The sequence below is a fragment of the Amblyomma americanum genome, chromosome 5 (assembly GCF_052857255.1).
Source record: "Amblyomma americanum isolate KBUSLIRL-KWMA chromosome 5, ASM5285725v1, whole genome shotgun sequence".
Classification (NCBI taxonomy): domain Eukaryota; kingdom Metazoa; phylum Arthropoda; class Arachnida; order Ixodida; family Ixodidae; genus Amblyomma; species Amblyomma americanum.
The window spans coordinates 183874472-183883715 of record NC_135501.1 but is presented as its reverse complement, the minus strand read 5'-3'; the positions used below and the strand labels follow the sequence as shown (position 1 = coordinate 183883715).

General features: G+C 48.2%; 1 pseudogene across 1 annotated transcript; it reads right to left on the bottom strand.

The window, feature by feature from the left end:
• Positions 1-2882: 2882 nt before the first annotated feature.
• Positions 2883-7476, bottom strand: LOC144135401 (BTB/POZ domain-containing protein 3-like; annotated as a pseudogene). Its single transcript, XR_013315493.1, has 3 exons — positions 7396-7476; positions 5568-5788; positions 2883-3560 (listed from the first exon to the last, which is right to left on the bottom strand). The product of XR_013315493.1 is annotated as a BTB/POZ domain-containing protein 3-like (transcript).
• Positions 7477-9244: the final 1768 nt, after the last annotated feature.

Here is a 9244-nt window from a genome sequence, read left to right as displayed (position 1 = left end):
CTGCAGCGCGCTTCCCGCGGGCAGCATATGATTCTCGGGAACCGGCAAAAGAATGTCGAGCAGTGCAGTGGCGGTACGGGACAACCAAGGCTCGAGGGAAATAATAATAATAATAATAATAATAATAATAATAATAATAATAATAATAATAATAATAATAATAATAATAATAATAAATGGTTTTGGGGGAAAGGAAATCGCACAGCATCTGTCTCATATATCATTAGACACCTGACCAGGTGTCCAATTATTATCATTATTATTATTATTATTATTATTATTATTATTATTATTATTATTATTATTATTATTGGGACGAGTCATTCTTGGTGGGCTTCCAAAAAGGATATTTATCTTTATTTATTTATTTAAGATACCCTCAGGGTGCAGATGTACGTTATAGAGGGGAGGGCGGATACAGTTTATACAATGTCAAGACAAGGTTTAGATAAAATGTGTACAAAGTGAAGTTAGCACATGAAGGAAACAAAGTAAAACAAAAGAAAAAGAACAAGGTACAAAATGTAATTTCTAAGGCGGCATTGGTGTCAAAAATATAACAAAAATATAAAAAAGCAACAAGGAACATAATACACAATGAAGATAGACAAATAATAATAATAATTGGTTTTTCGAGGGGAAAGGAAATGGCGCGGTATCTGTCTCATATATCGTTGGACACCTGAACCGCGCCGTAAGGGGAGAGATAAAGGAGGGAGTGAACGAAGAAAGGAAGAGACGTGCCGTAGTGGAGGGCTCCGGAATAATTTCGACCACCTGGGGATCTTTAACGTGCACTGACATCGCACAGCACACGGGCGCCTTAGCGTTTTTCCTCCATAAAAACGCAGCCGCCGCGGTCGGTTTCGCTGAGAGAGATTTCAGTGCAACTAGCTATCAGTTAAGCTACAATTTAGATTAGGAACGCCCCTGTACGAAACTTATGTCCGAAAACTGCACAGCACACTTTTTTAAGCTCGACATTTTTTTCCTAAAATATACTGTGTTGAATCATAATTTAAGCCATTTAATGCGATAGCACATATTATGGAGAAGCGGCGAAACTTGTGATGTTGCTCGCGAATGTCGCGAACGAGTATAAAAAGTTTAAAAAAAAACGGTGTTCATTGGGGGAAAATAATGAATTAAAGCAACACAATAAATATGCGGTACAATTTTTTTTTTGCTGTGCGAGTAGAAACCACAGTGCATATTTGATTTTGTGAAATTTTTTTGGCGAGAACTTTGGCACTCTGAGAAATTCGAACGGTTGTCCATAACCAGAAATTTTTTTTCGGCAAAGTTATGAAGGGTGATTACTTAAGCCGGTTCAGTAAAGAGCCACAAATTTTATCGAGAAGATCGATGGGGGTCGAGCGCAAATCTGGCACGTTTGACATGGAATAACGTCTTCCATGACGTCATGACGACGCCATGAGGACGGACGTCGGTCATGACGTCCTCCTGCCTCTTCGCGGCCGGCATCGACTACTTCTGTGGGACTGCAGGTGAGCCGTTTAGGACCCAACTGTCTGTTTACGCAATGTAAAAAATCGGAACTGGCTTAACTTGGCTAACCCTGGAATTCAGCGAAAAGCAAGGACGCTTGCTAAGCGTCTGAGGCTCGTCCATGGCAGCTCCTCTACACGCTCGCGACAGCCGTCCTATATATACCCACACGACCACGTGGCTGTGACTCGGTGTCACATGGTCTTACGACACCCCCATCGGATGTTCTTGAGGTCAAAGGTCAACCCGAAGGTCACCCAATGTCAAAGGTCAACTAAAGGTCATGGGTTCGACACCATAACTTTACCACATGGTCATACTCAGCTAACGTGGTTGGGCTGAAGGTCGTTCAAGGTCATTCTGCATACGCTTTGGCTGCTTTGCCTAGCATATTCAAGCTTTTCGCTTCGGAAGCAGCATACATTTCCGGCGCGTTTCTAATGACCGGCGCAGTGTGCTAGCGTAAAGCTGCGTCCAAACCGCAGTCTTGAAGCAGGCATTTCACACAAGTGTGGTAGCCAGCTCCGGTTGATTAGGCCCCTCTTGGCCAACTCTCCCGCAAACATTGCTTGCCGGCGAAGTCGCAGCTTTAATGTGAATGTGTAATTAGTTGTGTATATTAGAGCAGCTTGCAATTCATTGTGTACATTGAAAGCGAGTGCTCGTACAATTCTAAGCGTATTACTTCGTGCGTTTAAATTAGATTACCCCAACATGTCCAATTGAGTCTTGCAAACGTGGAAAACGCGTTCAGCCGTATATCGAGCAAGGAGCTGTTCATTCTAGTGCACAACTAATCATCAAAGCGCTGAATCCATAAAAAATGAGTGAGTGCTTATGACCTGCGACAGAAATGTAGCAGTCAGACTTTGCGGATCATCGATGGTTTATTCACAAGTACATGTTAAACGTCCTAAAACACGCAGGTTATGTGGTTCCTGGTCAATGAATAAATTGTGTGTATATACAATGATGCACGCTGTGACTCGTGCCAAGAGTGTCGTCTGTGTGCAGAAAAAGTCATGACAGGACGGATAGTACTTCTCGTCTGTCACTGTTACCCTACACGAAGGAAACGTTTTCGTCAAGCGCAAACTTGCGTCACTTCCGTAGTCTCGTAACGCGCTGCCACTAAAAAAAAGAACCATCGAGTCCGCATGATACACGATGTAGAATATGGAACACTGCACAAGACAAATGAATACATGAAAAATGAAGGTTGAACAATGGTTTTGTACAATGACGTCGCAGCAAACATCTCGCTAGAAGGGTGCGTCCTGGTATCGTAGAACAAAGCTGCACAACAGCAGTCCTCCGTCTCATGGACACGTAACGCTGTGCTTGTGGACTTGTGGATCCTCATTTGGCACAAAGAACACAGGGGAGCCTGAAAAGCGGTGAAGACAACTCGGGGGTGAGGGGGGGGGGGCTGCAGGACGACCCATTGTTTAGCGCTGGCACCTGACGGAGCTTGCCCATTCCGGAAGTGGGACAGAACCATGACAGACGATGTTACAGAGGATGGCAAAGTCTTCGCGTTCTTCGAAGATCTTCCACGAGGACGGACCCACGATGAACTCTTCCGGCGTGAGGGCAAGGAACCTGAGGAGGGGCATAAAGGGTGCCATGGCGGCCTTGACGTCTTCAATCGGCGTCGTGTCGTCGTCCCTGCGCGTCCATGGTGAGGCTCTTGATGACCTTTGACCTGGCCCACTCGTGCAGACCGTGTACGACGCAGCTCTCGGGAACGTTCCTGACGTTCCTGAGCACATACTCGACCGTGATTTCCGAGGCGTCCATGAAGCCCTCGGAAGAGACCACGGCGACCCCTTCCTGCTGCAGAACGGACACGACCCACGTCATCGACTTGGCCTCCGTCGCTGTGGGCGACGTACTCGATGAGCTGGCACACGTTGCGGGCGTTCACGTGCGACAGGATGTACTCAGAGCAGAACCTCTGCAGTTCGGGGATCATGTATTTCTCGGCCGCCGTGCGCGTGTACATGGCGTCCTCGATGCTCGACAGCCGGGGCTTTGCAGCGTAGAAGTACCTGCAGGGCAGTGCCACTTGTCAGTTCAACAACTGCGACCATCTGCTGGACGATGTTCGGGAGGCAGAACGCGAACTGGACTCTTTAATCGATCCTGTCGTTCAGAATCTTCTGTGAGAACACTGATAACGTCATCTGCCTGCCCTTTGTGCCCAAGCCGCTCCGCAGCCCAGTACCTCGCGTTTTAACTTTACCGTTACCTCTATCACTCTATCTACTACCAAACTATTGACCATTCGCGCACTCCCAGTATGTTTTGTGACGAGAGAATCGCTGCTCTAAACGACCACCAATCGTAGCCATGGACAAGAGACTGTTCACCCCCATTACGCGGATCAGCCAATAATTGCTTTTTTGGTGGAAAGGAAATGGCGCAGTATCGGTCTCGTATATCGTTGGACACCTGAAGCGCGCCGTAAGGGAAGGGATAAAGGAGGGAGTGAAAGAAGAAAGGAAGAAAGAGGCGCCGTAGTGGGGTAATAATAATAATAATAATAATTGCTTTTTTTGGGAAAAGGCAATGGCGCTGTATCTGTCTAGTATAACAATGGACACCTGAACCGCGCCGTAAGGGAAGGGATAAAGGAGGGAGTGAAAGAAGAAAGGAAGAGGTGCCGTAGTTGAGTAATAATAATAATAATAATTGCTTTTTTGGGGAAAGGCAATGGCGCAGTATCTGTCTAGTATATCAATGGACATCTGAACCGCGCCGTAAGGGAAGGGATAAAGGAGGGAGTGATAGAAGAAAGGAAGAAAGAGGTGCCGTAGTGGAGTAATAATAATAATTGCTTTTTTGGGGAAAGGCAATGGCACAGTATCGGTCTCGTATATCGTTGGACACCTGAACCGCGCCGTAAGGGAAGGGATAAAGGAGGGAGTGAAAGAAGAAAGGAAGAAAGAGCTGCCGTAGTGGAGGGCTCCGGAATAATTTCGACTCCCTGGGGATCTTTAACGTGCACTGACATCGCACAGCACACGGGTGCCTTAGTTCCTGACACGCGCTTTCGGTGAGGCGTAAGCGCATCGTGAATGCAGAGGAACAAAGCTAAGAGGCAGAGTTAGATAATAGACGTTCATAAAAGGTTGGTTTGGTTTATAGGAGTTTAACGTCCCAAAGCAACTCAGGCTATGAGAGACGCCGTAGTGAAGGGCTCCAGAAATTTGGACCACCTGGGGTTCTTTAACGTGCACTGACGTCGCACAGTACACGGGCCTCTAGAATTTCGCCTCAATCGAAATTCGACCTTTGATGCAGGGAACCTTGTTGACCACCCTGCAGCATATTTACCCTGCACATTCTAAGCAGCGCGGTCGAACTGTGACGCCGAGCCACGTGCCAACTTCGTTGAGCGGCAACGTTGCAAGGAGCCAAATTCGAACGCGCGGCAATTAACGAAATGGGATGCAAAGCAGAGATAGAAGCAAACGCCGTGCGGAATGGGGCACAGAAATTCCACCTCGTTTGTGGAAGAATGCGTTCACCGATATGTGCTAGAACACTCAACTGTTGTTTTAGGCGAACTGGCTCTGAAAACAGGTTAGCTTCACCACCACACCATCGGCACAGTAGGGTCATGTGACCTATAGCAGGACCGTTAGAGAGACACTGCGGGCCTGGATTAAATTTACTGGCTCGGGAGCTTGGGGTAAAGAATGGTTTGGCTTATGGGAGAACGTTCCAAAGCGACTCAGGCTGTGAAGGACGCCGTAGTGAAGGGCTCCGGAAATTTCGACCACCTGGGGTTCTTTAACGTGCACTGACATCACACAGTACACGGACCTGTAGCATTTCGCCTCCATCGAATATCGACCGCCGCGGCCGGGATCGAACACGCGTCTTCCGGGTCAGCAGCAGAGCACCATAACCGCTGAGCCACCGCGGCGGCTGGGGGCGGGGCAGAGAATGAGGAATTCTCGATCTTTCGAGCTCATTGCACAAAGCCGTAGACCCTGCAAACTGCCCCTCACGTTGATGGCTGCAAAACTTGTGGTGAAAGTGGCACTCACCTCAGCATGCAGGCGAACCCGTCCGGGTGGATGTCGGTGATCATCACTCGGTCCTTTTCGGGCAGCTTGCCGAAAAACATGGCGCCGAAGACCTCGTTTCTCATCGCCAGGAACTGCTTGTGCGCCTTGAAGATGCGCATCACAGGGAACCTCTCCGGAATCACCACGAACTCGACGTCGGCGAATTCACCGCTCTCGAGGAAGTTGAGGAACTTGAAGTGCTATCAGGGAGGGAGTCAGAGCGAAATCACCACTGTTAATTTAACGCGGTCGTGTTGGGCAGGGGAGTAGAAGTGCGAACAGTTAATTGAGTTAAACTTTGTGCGAGCCAGTATGAATCCATTGTGAAAGCGTTTAGCGTGCAAGCTTGACAGAAGTAGGCAGGGAACCGGGAGTCCCGTCTACTTCAGTTCAGTCATCATTTTTGCGCTTTAATAATAATAATAATAATAATAATTGGTTCTGAGGGAAAGGAAATGGCGCAGTATCTGTCTCATATATCGTTGGACACCTGAACCGCACCGTAAGGGAAGGGTAAAGGAGGGAGTGAAAGAAGAAAGGAAGAGAGAGGTGCCGTAGTGGAGGGCTCCGGAATAATTTCGACCACCTGGGGATCTTTAACGTGCACTGACATCGCACAGCACACGGGCGCCTTAGCGTTTTTCCTCCATAAAAACGCAGCCGCCGCGGTCGGGTTCGAACCCGGGAACTCCGGATCAGTAGTCGAGCGCCCTAACCACTGAGCCACCGCGGCGGGGCTGCGCTTTTTACTGCGAGGTGATTCGAGTACGCGATGTAAAAAAAAAATACGCTCCTGAGTGCACTGCGTATTGTAGCACTTAGCGGCATGTTCAATACCGCAGGTTGCTGTGAAGAGCATTTTAGCATAGCGTTACTGTACAGCGCCACCCTTTATCGTTACTAGCAGCCTCCAACAGCGCATGCGCAGATGACCCGGAGGTTCTTGCTACACCTGCAACTGGTTCGGAGGAGCTATCGAGGTCAGCTGCGCATGCTTCGCTGGCGCGTGTGTTAAAAAAACTAACATAGACGATGGGCGTCACATGCGAGCATCGGCACGCTGCACTTTGCACATAGGTGGGCAACAGTACACACAGCATTACACACTCAGGTCTTCCAGAGAGAAGAACAGTACTATGAACTGTTATATCTTCGCATTATCATTGCGCGCATTTTTCTTGGCACTTAAGAACCTGCACGAGCGAGAATAAACGCCCTAGTTTGTATGACCGCTAGTGTAGCGTGTGCCACATATTTCGGATGTTTATGATTAATCTACTCTCTGCTGATGCACATCACTCACTCGATTGTTACAGCGCTGCATTGTTGAAGGAAATTGCCGGGAAAATGCAGAGACAAGATTAACAGGCTGCTTATAGAGTCGGCTACGACCGCGGTATAATACACTTCGGTGGATGCGTGTCCCTCTTAATCGCGCGAACAGTGAATAGTCGACATATTGCCGGTTACATAATTGGTCAGTGCAAACTTTATGAACTGCATTTTGTATAAATGATGACAACACCAGATGAAGCACTATGACATTACCAACAGGGGCAAATTTATGGGCAACTCGTAGAGGCAACGTTTGGGAGGGATGGGGAGGGGTGGGCGGCCCCATAGGCAATACGCATTTTTTTTAAAACTTGATTCTAAGAAAAAGGACAGGCGTACGTTAGCGTGGTTCTGTGAAAAATTTCTCGCTCAGGGGTAAAGGTAGCCCTCTGCCTCCTCGCCCCTCCTTCCGTAAATTCACCCCTGCGTTTAAAACCGACTCATTTGCAACCACAGCGAAATTCACCGGTACCACCATCCTGTCGAGTGCTGCAGGACCGGCAGGTGTGAAGAGATGTCTTGCGATTGTCGTAAGCGCGCCGGATGAGGATGTCGCTGCGTCCAGAGAATAGAGAATGTACAAGGTTATTGTTGAAATAATTATTCAAGGGGTAAAAACGATATTGAAAAAACGGGGGAAGGGGGAGTGACCGGCAGTAGCACCAACATGAATACAGTCCGTCAAATGTTTAGGGGAATCTCCAAAGGCCAAGTAGAATTTGTAATAAGGGAGTAGTTACTCATAGGCATCCACCGGAACGCAGCCATACGGCCACAGAGGAAAGCTATACAGCTTTCTCAGAAACCTCGCAGTTAAAGAAAAACTCGTCCTGGTCCGGGGTTCTGATGCGGGAGGTGTGCGTGTAGGATGGATGGAGGGATGAGGCTGAACCGTTTAAATCGGGCGGTGGCTCAAACCATCTAGCCATGACATGAAATTTTACTCTTCTCTAGAGTTTAGCCACCAATCAGATAACCTTCGCATAGTTACTTCTACCCGCTTAAAATCTACCTTCCCTTCACTGTCCTTAAACCCCAATGCCTTGAATAAATCATCCCCGCTGCTTTCTACTGTAGGGTGAAGCCCTTCTCAAAAAAAGTATCAAGTGTTCAGCCGTTTCCTCCTCCTCTCCGCACGCAACGCACAACGTGTCTATCTCGTGGTACCTGACTATATATGTTTAGTCCGCAAAATTCCCGTCCTGGCCTCAAACAACAAAGAGCTTCCCCTACAGTTATAGATGTTTTCTTCGGCAATTTCCAGCTTAAAAATCCTGTACGTTCCCAGTGCTGATTTTGTCAGCATCCCTGTTTTCCACAGAGCTCTCTGTTTCTTTAAACTTTTCCTTAACCGATAATTGCTGATAATCGATAATTGCTGATAATCGATAATTGCCGGGATACCGCCCACTGCCAGTGAGCACGCGCTAATTGGTCCCGATGCCCGCCTAGAGTCGGGTACCTGGCGCCATCTGGCGCCGTCAAGGCAATTTGCGCATGAGCACTGACGACCCGCATGCTCCCGGTACTCCGGTAACGGCAACACGGTACACGGCACACCAAAAGGTGTCTTGCGTCCACAGCAGCGCACGCAGAAAGAGCAGGCGAATGATGTTTCAAGCTCTTACTGGCTGCATTGAGGCAGGCTTTCTAACAGTGGCATATAAAGACCACAGTGGCGATGGAATAAGCACTGCGGCGTGTGCTCTTTTTGTTTACTGCATCGCCGTGCTGGACACTGTTCATCATCATCGTCATCATCATCGGCTTGACTACACCCACTGCAGGGCAAAGGCCTCTCCCATGTCTCTCCAATTAATCCTATCCTTTGCCAGCTGCGCCCACCCTATGCCCGCAGACTTCTTAATCTCATCAGCCCACATAACTTTCAGCTGCCCCTGCTACGCTTGCCTTATCTTGGAATCCACTCGGTTACCCATAAGGACCAGCGGTTATCTTGCCTTCGCATCACATTCCCTGCCCAAGCCCATTTCTTCCTCTTGATTTCGACTACGATGTCATTAACACGCGTTTATTCCCCCACCCACTTTGCCCGCTTCCGGTCTTTTAACGTTACACCTATCATTTTCCTTTCCATGGCTCGCTCTGTTTAGTTAACTTAAGCTGAGCCCTTTTCGTTAGCCTCTACGTTTCTGCCCCGTAGATGAGTACCGGTAAGATACAGCTGTTGTACACTTTTCTCTTGAGGGATATTGGTAACCTGCTATTCATGATCTGAGAGAACCTGCCATATGCTCTCCACCCCATTCTTATCCTTCTAGTTATTTCCCTCGCATGATCCGGATCAGCTGTCACTACCC